The following is an 18,826-nucleotide window of genomic DNA, read 5'->3' as shown; positions in this document are numbered from 1 at the left end:
GCCGAATTTCTAATATGACTCTCTTGTCTTGCACTTGAAGAGGCTGAGTTTCAGAAGTTACCATCAAAGGCACAGCCTCCACCTGTGCCTGCCTTCCATGACAAGCCGCCCACGTGGCCCATTCACTAAGAACTCAATCATCTGAGGCTCTGAAGCACCTCTTTAAGTACCGTCTAGAGTATCATCCAACTGACGCTGTTCAGCTAGGCATCTTTCTAAAGGAACACAACTGTGAGTCACTGGGTCCGCAGAGGACTTGGTTCTATATGAACACCGTGTATGTTGGCATGTCGAGAAGACCCCAAGTAAAGTCTGTTGAATGAACTATTTAATCCAGAACTTCGAGCATGCAGAAAGGACGTCCATGCTCTCATATGTTCTAGATGATTGCTAGCAAGGACCAACACCTGTATCCAATAACATCTGGGAAGTGTAGTTTTATGACCTTCATAGATGCCGAAAGGTCTTCTGAGTTGTTTTCTCTTTAGATGTAACAACACAGAAGCTTTACTAGAATTTTATAGGAATACATATCCTATTCACTAGACAAGAAGTGCGTGTAAATTCACAGCAGTTAGACCAGGTGATGTTTCCTCATTGACAGAATTTAATATTAAAATTATAAATAAAGTCTTAATGGGACAAAACATTTTAAAGAGGTCGCCCAGTTTTCAAATGTCCTTCCACTAATTTGGCTGTAATGTGATAACCTCACATATGCAAAGGGAGTAACTAACCCAATGAGATGTCTTTTCTGTCAGTTACCAGGGCTGTGCAGGGCTGTGTCAGCCTGACACAGGGACCATGTCTAGGACTCAGGGAGAGTGACCTGATCCTTGTCGCCTCCTCTGCAGAGCCTGCCTTCAAAAGAAGGTAGGCTCCGCCTTGGGATCAATTTGTAAAATAAGTCCTGTCAATGTGCAGCTGCTGGAGGGATGGAAATAGTGGGGACTGGAGGTTGCCACAGAAGCAGGCTGCTCTCGCCAAAGGAAGGCAATGGAGGATCAAGTGAAATGAGTTAAAATGTAACTTTGGCCTATGCTTCCTAATTTCTTTATATTGATTTGGAAAATCTCATGTAAAATGAATTTGGGGGGGCTCATATTAGCCAGATAATTACTTTCTTTCTCTGCTTTATTTTTTCTTTTGAATTGTTGCCAGCCTTAGAATTGAAAAGCAAGTGTCCAGTGGACCAGAAAAGCATATGGAGAAATGATTGATTGCAAACATGTACTAAACACACTATGTGCCAGACACTGGGGAAAGCACTGAGTAGCCTATGGCAGAGGTAGGCTGCACATTAGAGTCACCTGAGGAATATTTTTAAAAACCCAAAGCCCAGTTTACACTCCATACCAATTAAATCAGAATGCCTGGGTGGTACAGTAGTTTCCGCAGATTCCCCAAGTGATTTCAGTTGTACCATGGAGACTGGGAACCACTGATCTAGGCCCTAGGAAGAAAGAGAGTGAGCTTTGGAGTAAAGCCAACCTGGGTTCATATTCCAGTTCTATAGCTTCGGGCTGTGTCATCTTAAGAAATTTAAACCTGGCAGGGTGTGGCGGCTCATGCCTGCAATCCCCGCACTTTGGGAGGCCGAGGCAGGTGGATCCTGAGGTCAAGAGATCAACACCATCCTGGCCAACATGGTGAAACCCGATCTCTACTAAAAAAAAAAAAAAAAAAATTAGCTGGACATGGTGTCGGGTGCCTGTAGTCCCAGCTACTCGGGAGGCCGAGGCAGGGGAATTGCTTGAACCTGGGAGGTAGAGGATGCAATGAGCCAAGATTGTGCCATTGCACTCCAGCCCCGTGACAGAGTGAGACTCTGTCTCAAAACAAAAATTAAAAAAGAAAAAGAAATTTAGACCTTTTGAGTCTTGGCATCTTCCTTAGCTAATGGGGATATCAATATCACTCTGAAAAAATAACGATACAGTCATGCGTTGCTTAACAATGGAGATACAGTTGGAGAAATATGTCCTTAGCCTATTTCCTCGTTATGCAAACATCACAGAGTGTACTTACACACGCCTAGAGGGCATAGCCTACTACACACCAAGGCTGTATGGCACAGCCATCTGCTCCTAGGCTCTAAGCCTATACAGCAGGTGACTGTACTGATTACTGCGGGCAACTGTAACATAAGGTTAAGTATTTGTGCATCTAAATATAGAAAAGGTACAATGAAAACACAGTCTTATAATCTTATGGGGCCACCGTTGTATATGCGGTCCACGGTTGACCAAGACGTTATGAGGTGCATGACTGCAACCTTTTATAATTCAAGGCAGGGTGAATGAGGAATTAATGGTAGTGCAGTATGGGAGACAAGAGGAGCAAGCTAGTTCTGTCCAGGAGCATCAAAGAATGCTTCTCAGAAGAGCGGCCATCCATCTGAACTTTAACTTATGGGGGCTTTTGGATGGGCAGAAAATGAAGAGAAAAATCTTCCTAACTGAAGGAACAGTAAGTGGAGGCATGGGAAGAACAGCAGCAGGTTCAGGGATCAGTGAGGAGACGCCTGTGGCAGGAGCCAAGGGGCTTGGAGGGTATGGTGGGGACGTGTCAGGGACACCATGCAGCCCTTGGGTCCCCTCCCAGGAGCTGGGGCCTTTACCTTTACACGGTGAGAAATCAGTGCAAAGTCAGCCATGGAAATGGTAGGACAAAACCTGTGTTTTAAGGTTGAAAAGAGGGGAGTTTGGAGACAGAAAAGCCAGGCAGAGGGTCATAGGAATGGATCAGGCACGGATCAGGGAGGGGAGTTAGGCACTGAATTGCAGAATGGGTACAAAACTCTCCAGCCATCTGGCACTAGGAGCTACTGATTCACTTTGGGAATTAAACCGCCAGCGTTTCTGTGTGCATTGGTGGTTGGTGATGTCATTTACACAGCTTTTTAGGGGAAAGACATTGCGTTCAGTTTGAAACTGGAGCAAGATGTCAGATAGGCATTCGAAAATGTAGCTCAGCACCTCAGCAGGGATGGGGGTAGCGTCAGGAGGGGGTGGGTGGGAGAGAGTGAAACAGTGAGGGGACCCTCCAGGACCACGTGAGAACTTTGAGAGAGGCCTCCATTTAAGGTGGCAAAGGAAGACATGGACCAGAGAGCTTGGAGAAAACCCTCTCCAGACGCTCAAGGAAAAGAGGGTCTCAGAGGCCAAAGGAGGAGAGTTCCCAGGGCTTGGTGGTCAAATTCGAACTGGGAAATGGGTAGTCATCCTTTTCCCTTAAAAAAGCAAATCCATAAAAGCAAGCTTCGTGGTATTAAAAAATAATAACAACAACAAGAATCAGGGCCTGTCAGAACAGAGTTTGGAGGATTAAAGAAGGAATGTGTGAAGAGATACCAGAGGCAGAATGATGCGCAAAAGCCCTAAAGTAGGGAGTGAGTAGGAAGACGCTGAATGGCAGCTTAAGGGAGAAGCAAGATTGAAGAGGTCTGGTCTCTAGGAAAACATTGGACTCTTTAATTAGGTCAAGGAAAAGGGTGCCTGGACAATGGAAATGACAGAGAAAGAGACAGAAAAAGGATGTGTTAAGATCCCGGAGCAGATTGGAGCCAAAACAGTAAGAGTGCAGATAGAAGGAAAACTTAGGCTTGGAAGAAGAAAATGGAGATCAGTATTTCTTGAAGGATTAGTAAGATATTTTCAAGTAGCATTAAAGGCCCAGCTTCCTAAAAAAGACATCTAGGCTTTGGAAATGAAGCAGTGATAAGAGGATGAGTCTAGGCTTTGGCTTTGGGAATGGAGTTCAAAAATCAAAACAAAATGAGCTCATGACTGGGAAAGTATTTCCTAAGCTATAAAACATGAATCATTTTGTAATGTATTGTTTTCACTCTTTTTGAAATGGATGGGTGGAGGGACTGTGGGGCAGATGGGGCACGTGAACCATCCATGTGGACCCTGATATTGCCCGGGATGATGGCAGGGGATACAAAGGGAACCTGGAGAAGGGTCCAGATATCAATGGATGACAGGGAAGAGGAAGATACATCCCCTTGCTTCACATGGGCCTGCAAAGAAGGATGGTTGTTTAACAAAAAAGTGTCACAGGGACATTTGGGTGGCAGCACTGTGCAGTGAGAAGGAATGCTCATCCTTCTTTCAGGACTTGGGAGAACCGTCTCCATCTGAGATGTCTTGAAGGCAATGTAGTCAATAAGAATGTTCAAGAAGGCTGGGCAGGGTGACTCATGCCTATAATCCCAACACTTTGGGAGGGCATTTGCAATCCAATCACTTTGGGAAGCTGAGGAGGTTCGTTTGAAGCCAAGAGTTCAAGACCAGCCTGGGCAACACAGCAAGACCCCATCTGTAAAAAGAAAATACAGTTGTGTGCGCCTATAGTCCTAGCTACTTGGGAAGCTCAGGTGAGAGGATTCCTTGAACCCAGAAGTTTGCCGCTTACAGAGAGTGAGCTGTGATCACACCACTGTACTCTAGCCTGGACAACAGAGTGAGACCCTGTCTCTTAAAAAAAAAAAAAAGTCAAGAAAGCTTCTTTTGGTGGCAAGAAAGAGAGATCCACTCAAAATGGCACAAGAAAGACAGCTGATTGTAAGGATATAAAGATCTGACAGAATTCTTGGTCAGGAAGCAAGAGAAGTTGGGCTTTAAATGAACTGGCATTTGTTTCTAGAAAGATGTTGGAAACCAAGGGAGCTACTTTTCCCTTTTCACTCTCTTGTGGCCCCTCTGCTCTTCTTCAAGAGCTTCCTCTTGTTTAAATTTCACACAGCCCAACATGACGACTGCTGCCTCCTTACTCTCCATCCCGACTCACGCTTCACTCACTCTGTGTCTCCTTCTTGCTTCCCCAGTTCAGTGAGCAGGAAACAGAGCACTCCTCACCGGCCATGCCAAGGGCCTCTCGCTGGCCTCTGGATTGTTTGCCCAGAGCTCAGGTGTCTCTTCTAGCCCTATCCAGGGCAGCTTCCTAGGGTTTCAAGACCACTCAGGAGAGGCTGGAGTAGAGGACAGAAATGTTGGGCACGTGTAACTTAAAAGGAAAGAAAAGGTGTTATTAAATTCCAGACGGAGTGGGTATAGGAAGTCATGCTTAGGAAATCCACAATGATAAAGACCAATAGGAAGATGGGCAGAGGACAGAAAGTCCACAGAGGAAAATAAAAGGATCTGGATGGCAGGGGCTACCTCATGAGTTGTCATAAGGCATCAAAGAGTAATGGGGTGGGATATAGCCTGGAAGGACAGGGTAAAATGTGTGCAAGCCCTGGGCACATGCCAGTCCATGTTAACTCCCAGGCTCCACTCACAACCTCCAGGGAACCAACTGGCCCTACCCCAGGGTGCAGTCTGGCTGAAAGCCCCAGACCTGAGCAGAAGCTGGCATGACTGAATTAGTGAAGCCTTTCACATTTTCCTTCTTAGAGGAGGAAAGATGCCAAGTAGAGAAGACCTGGTAAAATAATTCTCAAGATTCAAAATATCAGGGAAAGCAGTCTGGGGAAAAGCTGAACTAAGGCCAAACAGGAACTCGGTTGTCCTCCCAGTATGAAATGGTAAGTCAGTCATGGGTCTTGATCCTCACTTGTGCTTGGGAATGACCCACACAAATTCAGAGGTTTAACTCATTGCAGCTATGTTGCCAGAAGTCCTGCAGCCAGCATTCCACAGGCATGGCCAGTGGGTTGCCCAGCACGTCTGCCTATAGCAGCCAGCCTTTCTCAGAGCCGGGGTGCTGTTGCGTGACTGCTTGTTTCACAGAGTTAGTGCTTCCAAACATGCACACAGAAACAGGATGGGATGTGTGGAGGCAGGGGTAGGGGAGAGACAGGTACACTGTGATGTAAACATAGTGTGTGGAAGGAATGAGGGATGAAGCAGGACAGAGAATATATCGGTCTGGAAAATGCACAAAAGGGAACACAATGGTGCTTGAAACACTGTCCATTTCCCAGTAAAAGGGACCAGAGCTTCCTTTAGGAGCAAAGAAAGTACTAAATAAGCTCAGAGAATCTTGCTGTGCCAGAAAGCAAGGAAGTGATCAAAGAATGATGGGACATGTCAGAAGGACACAGAGCCAGACACAAAGTCTCCTCTGGCCAAATGTGACACAGTGTTAGGCTCAAAACAAATAAGGATAGTAACAGATTTTGAATAAAATAGGAATTCATTAGTCCATTCAGATACAAATAAACACACTAAGAAATGGAAAGTTAGGTGAGGAATGGGATATTTAGATAGTTTCCAAGTTCCTCCTTACAAAATACTTACAAATTACAAGGGCAGGGGGGAAGAGCCACCTGGCAGAGACACTTTAATCAAGTGATCATTCTTCCTTGCCAGGAATTGTGCAAATTGAAAAGGTATGTTACCTGATAGCACACATGGAGAAGAACACAGATTACTTTCGGAATTGTCCTGAGAAAGACACATAACTTGAATCTAATCATGAGGAAATATCAGACAGGCCCAAACTGAGAAACATGCTACCGAATAACTGATCCTGAATCCTCAAAAAATGTTAAGAATTTGAAGATCAAGGAAAGACTGGGGGTTGGTTTCAAAGTGAAGAAGAGTGAAGGCACATGGCTACCAAATGCTCTGTGTGATTCTGAAGTAGATCCTTTTGCTCTGAAAGACAGTATTAGGACAATCGGAGAAACTTGCATGGGTTGTGAGTTGTGAGCGCGGGGGTGAGGTCGTGCCTGCTGTCAGTGTCCTGGTTTTCATGGTTGCACTGTGGTTAGGTAGGGGAATGTCTTTGTTTGTTGGAAATGCTCACTGACGTATTTGAGGGTAATGGGGCATCATGTCAGCAACTAAACTAAAAAAAAAGGTTTTAGGATTTTTAAACTACACTTACAACTTTTGTTTGTTTCAAAATGTTTTTTAAAACCATAAAGTACAAAAAAGTCAGTCTCTCTGTTTTCCCTTAAATGGAGCTTTGTTTTAGAGCATTAATGGGTTGAATGGGAGGCCTCAGCAAAGTCTGTCCACATCCCCAAACCTGTGAGTGTGAGCTGCTTTGGAAGAAGCGTCTTTGCATATGTGATCAAGTAAAGGATCTCTAGATGAGATCACCCTGGATTATCCAGGTGGACCCTAAATCCAGTGACAAGTGTCCTTGTGAGAGACGCACAGAGGGGAAGATGCAAACACGGAGGCAGAGATTGGAGGGACACAGACTTAAGCTAAGGAATGCCTGGAGCCACCAGAAACTGGAAGAGGTGACGCAGGATTCTTCCCTAGAGCCTTTGGAGGGAACGTGGCCCTGTTGACGTGTTGATTTTGGACTTCCAGCCTCCAGAACTGTGAGAGAGTAAATTTCTGTTGTTTTAAGCCACACAGTTGGTGGTCATTTGTTATAGCAGTCCAAGGAAGCGAATAGAACATACTTTTCTCCTTTCACTTCACTGGAAATAAACTAAGCTAGGTGAAAACCAAAAACAAGATGGCTTTGGATGTCCTCATGATTTTAGGCTATCAGAGCCAGAAGGAGAACATTCATTCACCTTCTCAATGGAGCATGCTGCTCGGTGGGAAAAACAATTTCATCTGGTCACAGTGCCACCAAATACTGCATCTGACCTCACTGTTGACACACAGAGTGCCTAAGCTCTAGGCTTGTTGGGACTCTTGAAGGGAGTAGTTTTCAACTAGGAGTGATTTTGATCCCTGTGGGACATTTGACAAATTTTGGGGCATTTTTGGTTGTCATAACTGTGGGATGGGGTGAGTGGATAGAGGTCAGGAATGCTGTTAAATATCCTATAATGCACAGGACAGCCCCTTACCACAAAGAAGTATCTGCCCTAAAATGTCGTTAGTGATGAGGCTGAGAAACCCTGTCCCGAGGGAACAACTTCTTTTCTTTTCTTTTTTTTTTTTTTTTTTTTTTTTTTTTTTGAGACGAGGCCTTTCTCTGTTGCCCAGGCTGGGGTGCAGTGGTGTGATCTTGGCTCACTGCAACCTCTGCCTCCTGGGTTCACGTGATTCTCCTGCCTCAGCCTCCCGAGTAGCTGGGATTACAGGCATGTGCCACCATGCCCGGCTAATTTTTGTATTTTTAGTAGAGACAGTGCCCTCTGCTAAATTTCACCATATTTAGTAGAGAGCAGAGAGATCAGGCTGCTCTCAAGCTCCCGACCTCAGGTGATCCACCCGCCTCAGCCTCCCAAAGTGCTAGGAATACAGGCGTGAGCCACTGCACCTGGCCTGGGAACAACTTCTTGCTAAAAGAATCTTGACACTTCTCCATCAGGGTAGGAAAACAAGAAGAAAGAAGGAGGCACTCCACAAACCCTTCTGGACTATTTTCTATAATTATTATTGTGGTAAGAACAGATAACATGAGATCTATCCTCTTAAGCACAATGTCCTATGGCCGAACTTACTTATTTTGCATAACTGAAATTTTGTACTCATTGAAGAGCAACACTCACTTCCCCCTCTCCAGCCTCTGGCAACAACCACTCTACTCTCTGCTTCTGTTGGCTACTTGAGGCTACCTCATATAAATAGTGGAATCATCCAATATTTGTCCTTCTGTGACTGGCTTATTTCACTTAGCATAATGTCCTCAATGCTCATCCATGGCAGAATTTCCTTCTCTTCATGACTGAATAATATTCCATTGTATGAATATAGGATATTTTCTTTATCTGTTTGATATGGTTTTGCTGTGTCCCCACCCAAATCTCATCTTGAATTCCCAAGTGTTGTGGGAGGGACCTGGTGAGGTAATTGAATCATGGGGGCAGGTCTTTCCCATGCTGCTCTCATGATAGTGAGTCTCATGAGATCTGATGGTTATAATAAGGGGGAGTTTCCCTGCACAAGCTCTCTCTTGGCCTGCTGCCATCCATGTAAGATGTGACTTGCTTCTCTTTGCCTTTCGCCATGATTGTGAGGCTCCCCCAGCCAGGTGGAACTGTAAGTCCAATTAAACCTCTTTCTTTTGTAAATTGCCCAGTCTTGGGTATGTGTTTATCAGCACCATGAAAACAGACTAATAAACACCATTCATCTGTTGATGGACACAAGTTATTTCCACATTTTGAATATTGTGAATAATGTTGCAATAAACATGGGGGTGCAGATATCTCTTTGAGGTCCTAGTTTCAATTCTTTTCGGCAAACACTGAGAAGTGGGATTGCTGGGTCATAGAGTGATTCTATTTTTAATTTTTAAAACAAGCTCAAAACTGTTTTCCATAGTGGATGCAGCAATCTACATCTCCACCAATAACATACAAGTTTTCCAAATTCTTCACATCCCCACCAACACTTACTTAAATTATCTTTGATTAAATTATCTTTTGATTTTTTTCTTTTGATAAGGCCCATCCGAACAGGTGTGAGATGATATGTCACTGTGGTTTTGAATTACATTTCCCTGATGATTAGTGATGTTGCTATCCTTTTATATACCAGTTAATCATTTGCATGTCTTTTTTGGAGAGGTTTTTATCCAAGTCATTTGCCCATGTCTTAATCAGATTATTTGGTTTTTTACTATTAAGTTGTAGGGATTCCTTATATATTTTATATATTAACCTCTTATTAGAGGTATGGTTTGCAAATATTGTCTCCCATTCTGCAGGTTGCCTTTCACTCTTGTTTCCATTGCAGAGATAGAAGCTTTTTAGTTTGATATAGTCCTGCTTGTCTGTTTTTGCTTTTGTTGCTTGTGCTTTTGGTGTAATACCCAAGAAATCATTGCTGAGACTAATGCCATAAAGTTTCCCCCTATGTTTTGTTCTAGGAGTTTCATAATTTCAGTTCTTATGTTTAAGTCTTTAATCCATTTCAAGCTAATTTTTATATGTGGTATAAGAAAGGGGTCAAATTTCATGCTTTTGCCTGTGGATAACCAGTTTTCCCAACACCATTTGTTGAAGAGACTACCTTTTCTGCATTGTGTATTCTTGGCAATCTTGTGGAAGATTAGTTGACCATATATTTATTATCGGGCTTATTTATGGGCTCTATATTCTGTTCCATTGGTCTGTCTTTAGACCAGTACCATACTGTTTTAATTACTGTTGCTTTTTAATATAGTTTTAAATCAGGAAGTATGTTTCCTTCAGCTTTGCTCTTCTTTCTCAAGATTGTTTTGGCTATTCAGAGTCCTTTGTGCTTCCATATACATTTTAGGATTGTTTTTCTATTTATGTAAATAGCATTGGGATTTCGATTGGGGATTATATTAAATTTGTAGATTGCTTTCAGCAATATGCACATTTTAACAATATTAAGTTTTCTAATCCATGAACACAGGATGTCTTTATATTATTTGTGTCTTCTTTAATTTCTTTCATAAATGTTTTCAGCATACAAGTCTTTCACTTCTTTGGTTAAGTTTAGATATTTTATTTTATTTTTTTTTCTTTTCCTTTTTTTTTTGACAGTCTCACTCTGTCACCCAGGCTGGGGTGCAATGGTGCAATCTTGGCTCACTGCAACCTCTGCCTCCTGGGTTCAAGCAATTCTCCTGCCTCAGCCTCCCAAGTAGCTGGGGTTACAGGCACGTGCCATCATGCCTGGCTAATTGTATTTTTTTAGTACAGACAGGGTTTCACCGTGTTAGCCAGGCTGGTCTCAAACTCCTGACCTCAGGTAATCCACCCACCTCAGCCTCCCAAAGTGCTGGGATTACAGGCTTGAGCTACCACGCCCGGCCTATTCTTTTCGATGCTACTATAAATGGGATTGTTTTCTTAATTTGGATAGCTTGTTGTTGACCTCCTGGACTATTTATGTCTTCCAGTTCCAGAAGTCTGGTTTGCAGTAGGATATGGACTATGGATGACATGTGGAAAAACAAGCAAAGAGCCGGGATTTCTGGCCTCAGACCTCCTCTTCAAGCTGGTCTCTTTCCCACTCACACATGGAGAGAATTTTCAAAAAGTGACTGTGGTAAATTGGCTCTGAACACACTTGATGAAACATTTCAGTTCTAACTACTGAACTACAGTGTGCGAACAGTGTCAGGGCCCCAGTCATCCACCCTGAGGACTTTAGTTCTTCTACCATTCAACCTGGGGAAGAAAACACATCTAGAGCTCTAACCACCCCTCTCTCCCTCCTTCCTTCCTCCTTCCATTTTCCTTCTGCTCAGCATTTACTGACCAACACCAATGCAAACATTGTGCTCAACACTGGGAATGAGAAGATGAATAAGTACATAACTAATAGAAGGAACAGAGAGAGACATTAAAATAGGAAGTGTTGAGTGCTGTGACAATGGCATCAATAGATGTAGAACTTTTTAAAAAGTTTCTTATACTTGACAGGGCAAATCAAATCAAATTTCAGGATTCATATGTTCCAGAGGGGCGAGGGAGAAAACAGCCTGGGAAGATAAAGTTGAAACAAATATCTCAAAGCTTAGTTCAGTTGTCTCTCCTGTGGCAGAAAACTGGCTGTAGGATGAGTACCCCTCCTTGTTTTCAAAAACTCAGTGTGTTTTTTAATATCTGGTTAGACCTCTCAGAATTAAGAGGCATCTAATGATATTTTTGAAGGCAAATATACAAGCCCTGAAAATCTACATGTCTGAAAATGTTTCCCACCGAGACCCAAAAGGAACTTACTGGTCTCACTGTGGATGCCATAGGGCCCCTTGGGTTTGGGGTTTTCCGTGGATATAATCACATTTGTCCCAGGCGAAGATATTAAGGCCTGAGACAGCTGTCATAACTCAAATTCTCTGTTACTGGGATCATGTAGAAAAAGGAGGCAGATTTCCCAAAGGATCTTTTTAACTTGTCTTTGGCTGTGGCGGCCATTGATTATGGGGTAGTCTCATTTGACATTTTGATTAAAACACCTACTTGCCAATACCTTGGCAATTTTAAAATGCTAATATTTTCCGAAGTTCCAAGATCCTAGCTATATGGGCAAAGATGTTCAAAGGAGTTGTTGTAGGTAAGGGGGGCACTTTGTAGCCCTTGCATATGAAAGTGCAATAACAGTGCCATTTGAATAGTTGATACCCCTTCCTGGTGACAGCTGCAGGCACATCAGAGCTGGGGACTGCTCAGCTAATTGAAGTGCCCTGTAGGTTCTCTTTGCCCTCAAGAACCTTTCTGATAAATAGCTCTTGACCAGCTCCTTATATGGCTACAGACAGCCCCAAGAGGCTGAGATGTATTTTGGACACAATCTGATTCTCATTTGTCAAGGGTCTCAGGCCTTCAGCTTTGCAGCCAAGGGAGACAGCAGTGGGCTCCAGAGACCCTTGTGCCCTGGCCCTGTTGCAGTCACTTTTCCTCTGAAGATTCCCCCTTATCTTAAAAAAGAGACGTGCCTGGGGCTCGTCACATCGTGTTGGGCAATGGCCAAGATAATCTGAGAGAAAGTATGAGGGGAAATCAGAACTGGCAAAGTTGCACAGGAGGGAAGTGGCTCTTGACTCGTTCACCTTTTGAGAGCCTTTGGGGCCCACTGAGAATCGTTTCATAAGCCCCCTTGGGTGTGACATACAGGCTGTCTATTTCTGCTTGTTTACTACTTAGAAGAACCACGCCAGAGGAAAGGGCTATTGGTGCTGCCTGGCATCTGCCATGTGAGGACTGCACCTGGGGACGGCACATGAGGACTTTGTCCCAAGCCCTGTGGACCTTGACACAGGCCACAAGCATCATGAGCACACTGGGTTTTTTTCTCGATCACTGATGAACTGGGTGAGACCCAATGCATGATGTATGTTAATTGAATGAATGAATGAAACAAAGAAAGAAGCTGGTGGCTCATGAGAGCCTTATGCTTGGATTCTGCAGCAAATGGAAATAAAACTAGGTTATCATGGTTGATTCTGTTGAAGTAACCGAAAGGATGACCTCCCACTGAATCCCTGAAACTGTCTGTTCATGACCCTACAACACAGATGGTCAAGAGCATGATAGCCATAAAAGACGAAAACTCATTTTGATGTTCATGTTGCAGTAGGAAGGATATTTTGGCTTTTTTTCCAAGGATCTTGATGGCTCCTGGCATTCCACATCCCCTAGTCAGGGTGTCCACTCATGAGCCAAACCCGTGCTGGCCCCCGGAAGGCTGCAAGCACTCTGTCAAACAGCTGCCCCTTCTCACCTCCCCTCAAGAAAACTCTAGAGGAAGAATACATTCTACCTTCCCCAGATAGACTTTTCTTACTGGAGGGCACATCTTCCCTGAGGAGTATAAAATAGGAGGGGAAAATACTTCCAGGGAAAACAAGAAGCAGGAATGGAACAGGCAACCCTTTTGGGCTCCACTCATGGCAGCCCATATTTAACGTGGAACTGCAACTGTGGAGTGAGAGCTCTTCAGAAACGTATACCCAGGAGTGGTGCGAGCTGTAATATATGAACTGACTTTGGAGTAACATGTAATATGCTCAACATCACATTGCAACCAGGGAAGCTATTTTTTAAGAATAAAACAATGAGGGAGAATAAATATCATTAATGCAGAATGAGTGACGTGGGAGTTCCCAAGAAACGGGGGATTTTCTCACTCTGACATCAGACTCTTAATTGCGGAGAGACTGTCTCAGTTGTCACTAACCTGTTTTTTAAAAAACTAATGTAAAATGTAATTTGCTAGATATAAGATGCTAGGGTGTTGGGTGGTGAGAGGGTTCCTGAAAAGCCCACTTGGCGGGGATTCTACTTGGTGTTGATCTCGGAGGAGTGGTCGTGACTGACTGGTCACCACAGCCAAAAAGCCAGCTCTTAACAGGCGCCCTCAGGAACAGTCCCTGGCTTTTTCTTGGATGTCTGGAGAGAGAACAGAACACTTGAATTATGACAGCTGCCCCAGTCCTTAATTTCTCCACTTTGTTCTGCTGCGTAGGTGTCTGTGGGCAGTTAGAAGGCCCAGAGGCCCTCCTGGGAGCCCATGGCCCACATTCAAACCCAGCACCAAGGGGCCTTCTAAGCAGGTGGGGAGTGGGTGCAGAGCACACGATGCCCAATTAGGAAGCATAGCCACACTTCGCTGTTGAATGCAGCCAGGGATTCCTCTCGGAATTCGGTCTGGCAGGTCCCCACCTGGTCAGGATGGATAAGACACTCAGAATGACCACACTACACGCCTTATAAGTGGAACCCTCCTTTTGGTCAGCATTGGTCTAGTCCCATTTTCTGAAATGAATGCTGTGAGATGTTAAAAGTCTTCTTTATAAAAGGAGAGAATGCCTCATGATCTAATTGGGATGAGAAGGGCTAGGTTAAACAGGATTCTTTATTATGAGATTCCTTAGGGCTTTCAACATTGGGAATTTCCAAGAGAATGGTCAAGTTTGCAATACATCCTTTAAAAGGCATTTCACTGGACTAAAGTTTCTCAAAACCCATTGTGGAAACCCTGGTCTATATTCATTAGAGGAGCCTCTTCCTGTTTTTAGTCCACAGCATTACACTTGTTTTTACGTTTAAACCATCTAATCTAGGAAAATCAGTTCCTGATCTCCCGGAACAACACACATGACTAGAACATGAAGAAAAATGTCCACCTTGTCTTTTGAGATCTGTTCAGCTCTGCACCTTTCTGGGGCATTTGAGGGGCAGTGTTCCTTGGTGCACTTTCCCAGAGGTCGAAGATCCGCGGAGGAGTAATCTGCTTCCAGCTAGAGAGAGTGGGTAGGCAGGGAGTGGAGACAGGTGTGCGACATCCCGCAGCAACCCCACAAAGTGGCCAGGGCCCAGGACCTCACGGGCTCACACCCAGCTGCTAGACTCACTGCTTGTTGAGAGGGGATGATGGCATTAGTAGCAACTTTACAGAGTGGTTTGAAGGATTAAAACAGTTACACACATGTGATGGTTAATTTTATGTGTCAATTTGAGCGGGCCACTGGTTGCGCGGGTGAAGCACTTCTTTTGAGCATGTCTGTGGGGGCTGTTTCCAGGTGAGATTGGCATCTGGATAGGTGGACTCAGTAGGCTGCCTTTCTTTACGGGGGTGGCCATCATCCTGTTCACTGAGGGCCTGAATGGAGCAAAAGGCAGAGCACAGAGGAATTCGTCGCTTCTTTCCTGCCCATGAACTCAGACATCCCATCTCATCTTCACCTGCCATTGAACTTGGGTAAACATCATTGGCTCCCCCAAGTTCTCAGTCCTTCAGCTTTCCTGGGTCTCTAGCTTGTGAGCCAAAGGGGGCGTGTATGTGTGTGTGTGTTTGTGTGTGTGTGTATGTGTATTAATATCAGCTATTGGTGCTGTTTCTCTGGAGAACCCTCACAAAGCAGATTGAGTACCCTGTACAGTATTAATATATGAATAGACACAGTAAACATTAACAATTGTCATTTGGGTGATGTGGAATAAGAAGAAAAAATATCTCCCAGATAAAACCTTATTGGCAAAGTTTGCACAAAGGCTCCTCACTCATTAAGTTGATATTCCGGGAATAGAATACATTTCATTTCATTATAACACGATTTCTCCCTGGACTTCTGTAGAACAATGCTCCCTTCTGGTCGAGTGCTGCCATCTTTCCTTCTCTTAGAATCTAGTCTGTCCTGCCTTCCTGCCAATATTTATTGTGTTATATTCTAGAATAGAGAATGTCTAGTTCTAGATCATGAGGGAATGAAGATGAATGCCACAATGTGGAACTAAAATTCCCTGTGGTCCAGAGGAGCAGAGCGGGAGAGAGACAAGGACACATACAACTGACGCCCAGTGGGAAAGTATTACACTGAGGGTTCAGCTGGGAGGATCTGGCCATCGCCCTGACATGCAAGAGGCCCTCATTACATTTCAATTGAATGAAGGAATGAGTGAACAAAGGAATCTAATTTGCACTTGATGTGGAAGAGGTTGTCTGGTTTGTAGGGCATAATATTTGTGAGATATTAATTCACATTTTCTCCCTGCATCCTTCTTTTTGCTGCATTTCAAGTGGGATTTTGGAGTTTGGAACCCTTTATCCCAGAGAGTTTTCAAGGAGAAAAACAGAAGCAGCGTGGAAAAGCTTGTGGCTGTCGGGGGTGGGGAACTGGGGGGACTGCCTCCACTGCCGAGACAGCCCAGGGTGTCCAGGAGGCAGGCTGGAGAGGAGAGAGGCATAGCAGGGTGGTCTGTGGGCCTGCAAGTGGCACTCAGACCTCAGAAGAGGTGGCAGGGGACACACATGGGGAGTCTGGCATGGTGGGCCCTGGGGTCCTGTGGCCTGAGCATGCTGCCAAAGCAGAAAGCTGAGGACTTCAGGGATGCTGTGGGCCTGGACGATGCTATGCTGTCCGAGACACCTAGGATACAAGTGTCCTGAAGGCAGATCCACTCTGGAGGTGGAGAACATCCTGTTCAGGACTCAAGTGACATTCCCTACTGGCTTGAGGGGATGGGACTCATAACAGGAAGGAGGTGGTTTTAAAGAACATTAAAACTATATATATATTTATGTATAGTTTTATATAAATATATATATAGCTATATAGATAGATAGATATTCCTTGCACCTTATAAAATTGTAGCCTATGTCCCTTCCCTGAACAAACATACACCATCTTGAGGCTTGCTTACCCTTTTACAATGGCCAGTTGAGGTTTTTGATTCCATAGGTTTTCTTCCTAAGGTTAGTCATGCACAAGCTGAGGACAAATGGGACTGTGAAACTGACTTGAGTTGAATAGAACCAGAGACAAGCTGGAGAAGGAGGGGAAGAGAACTTCCTTCGTGTCTTCTTTGCTCCTGCTAAAAAATTACAGAGATTACTCTAAGGAGATATAGAGATTACTTGAAGTTCTCCTATTCCTCCAGCCCCTGTGGCTCTCCAGAATTTTCTTGAGAGAGGGCCAAGCTGCCTCTGCTTGAACATTTCCATTTTGGCCAGTTCCTATCTGCTCAGTCTGTTATCCCAGATCCTCAACATCCAGAACTGCAAGACGAGTTCTTTCAAACACTGGTCTATACCTCCTACCCCTTTAAAATCTTCAATTCCTAGTACAGCCAGCTAGAGCTGTCACTACTGCAAAACAGAAGCCAAATAGCTGATGTGAACATCTTAGAGACACCACATGTCCCTCATTTTCAGCATTTACTTGGGGTACTACGTTCCTGTGTTTACTCAGGTCTCCAGTGACCCAGCACACAGATTTGTTTCAGCTTGATGAAGTGCATGGTCATAGGACAAGAAGGAGAGAAACCAGGAGAAGAACAGTGGAAGGAACATGAACATGTTTTAAATACTTTAACTTGCCCTTAAAGTTTCACATGGAAAAAAAGATGTAATTAAAAAATAATTATAGAAATACTGACGGAAATGTAGAAGTAATGCGTGGATGTGAGGTATCAGGGTTTACTGCACTTACGGGCAGGCAGCTGAATACCTTTGATGTTTTCATCAGATATTAAAATATAAACTCACTGAAGTCAATAATGGAGAATCAATTACTATTAAATGTCCAAAGTGGTCACTCCTAAACAAAAAGAAGCCAAAACAGAAATTTCTGAATTTCTATAAAAGAATGACAAGGAGAACACTTCAATAGCAAAATGTACAAGACAAGAAAGCTACACTCAGAGAAGAATTGATTGGTTTAAGAATCTGCCTTTGAGAAATAAAATAAAAATGAACCAATTATTCACTTAAGGAAATTAGAAAAATTATAATTCTTATAAAAAAGAGCAACTAGGAAGAATAAATACATAGATGAAAGGTGAAAAATAAAATAGATGGCAAAAAGAGTGGTTGAAGTAATTAGTAAATATATAACTTGTTTCTTTGAAAGAACAAAATAGATTAATCTTGTGAGACTCATTAAAAGGAGAAAAGAAGAAAATTATAGAAAATTAGAAATGAGAAAAGAGAAATAACTACAAATACAGATGAAATTAAATACATAAATTATGAACCACTGTCACTCTGTGAATAATGCATTCAACACATTTGAATGCATTATTTCCTATATAAGTGTACAATCAACTGAACATAAAAAGAAGTGAAAAATTTGCATACACTGATCACCAGAGAAGACAGTAAAAAAAAAAAAAAAAAAAAATTGCTGAAAAATAAACTGTTAAACCCTCAAAAAACTGGATATAGAAGGGAGATACTGCAACATAACAGAAGCCATATACCAAAGACCCATAGATAGTATCATACTGAATGGGGAAAAAACTGAAAGCCCTTCCTCTAAGATCTGGAACATGATAAGGATGCCCACTTTCACCACTGTTATTCAACATAGTACTGGAAGTCCTAGCTAGAGCAATCAAACAAAAAAATGAAGGGCATCCAAAATTGGAAATAAATAAGTCAAATTATCTTTATTTGCAAATGATATGATCTTATGTTTGGAAAAACCTAAAGACTCCACCAAAAAAAAAAAAAAAAACAGAATTGATAAACAAATTCAGTAAAGTTGCAGGATACAAAATAAGCATACAAAAATAAATAGCATTTCTGTATGCCAACAGTGAACAATGTAAAAAAGAATTCAGAAAAGTAATCCCATTTACAGTAGGCAGAAATAAAATTATAATAAATTCCTAGGAATTAAGCAAAGAAGTCAAAGATCTCTATAATAAAAACTATAAAATACTAATGAAAGAAATTGAAAAGGACACCAAAAACAGAAAGATGTTCCATGTTTGTAGATTAGAAGAATCAATATTGTTAAAATGTCCATACTATCCAAAGCAATCTATGGATTCAATGCAATCCCTATCAGAATATCAATGACATTCTTCACAGAAATAGAAAAAACATCCTAAAATTTATATGGAACCACAAAAGACCCAGAATAGCCAAGGCTATCCTAAGCAAAATGAACAAAACTAAAGGAATCACATTACCTGACTTCAAATGATACTGCAGAGCTATAGTAACCAAAACAGCATGGTACTGCCATA

This window comes from Piliocolobus tephrosceles, chromosome 8 (assembly GCF_002776525.5).
Source record: "Piliocolobus tephrosceles isolate RC106 chromosome 8, ASM277652v3, whole genome shotgun sequence".
NCBI lineage: Eukaryota > Metazoa > Chordata > Mammalia > Primates > Cercopithecidae > Piliocolobus > Piliocolobus tephrosceles.
The sequence above is the reverse complement of the archived record's forward strand: the minus strand, read 5'-3'. Positions refer to the sequence as shown.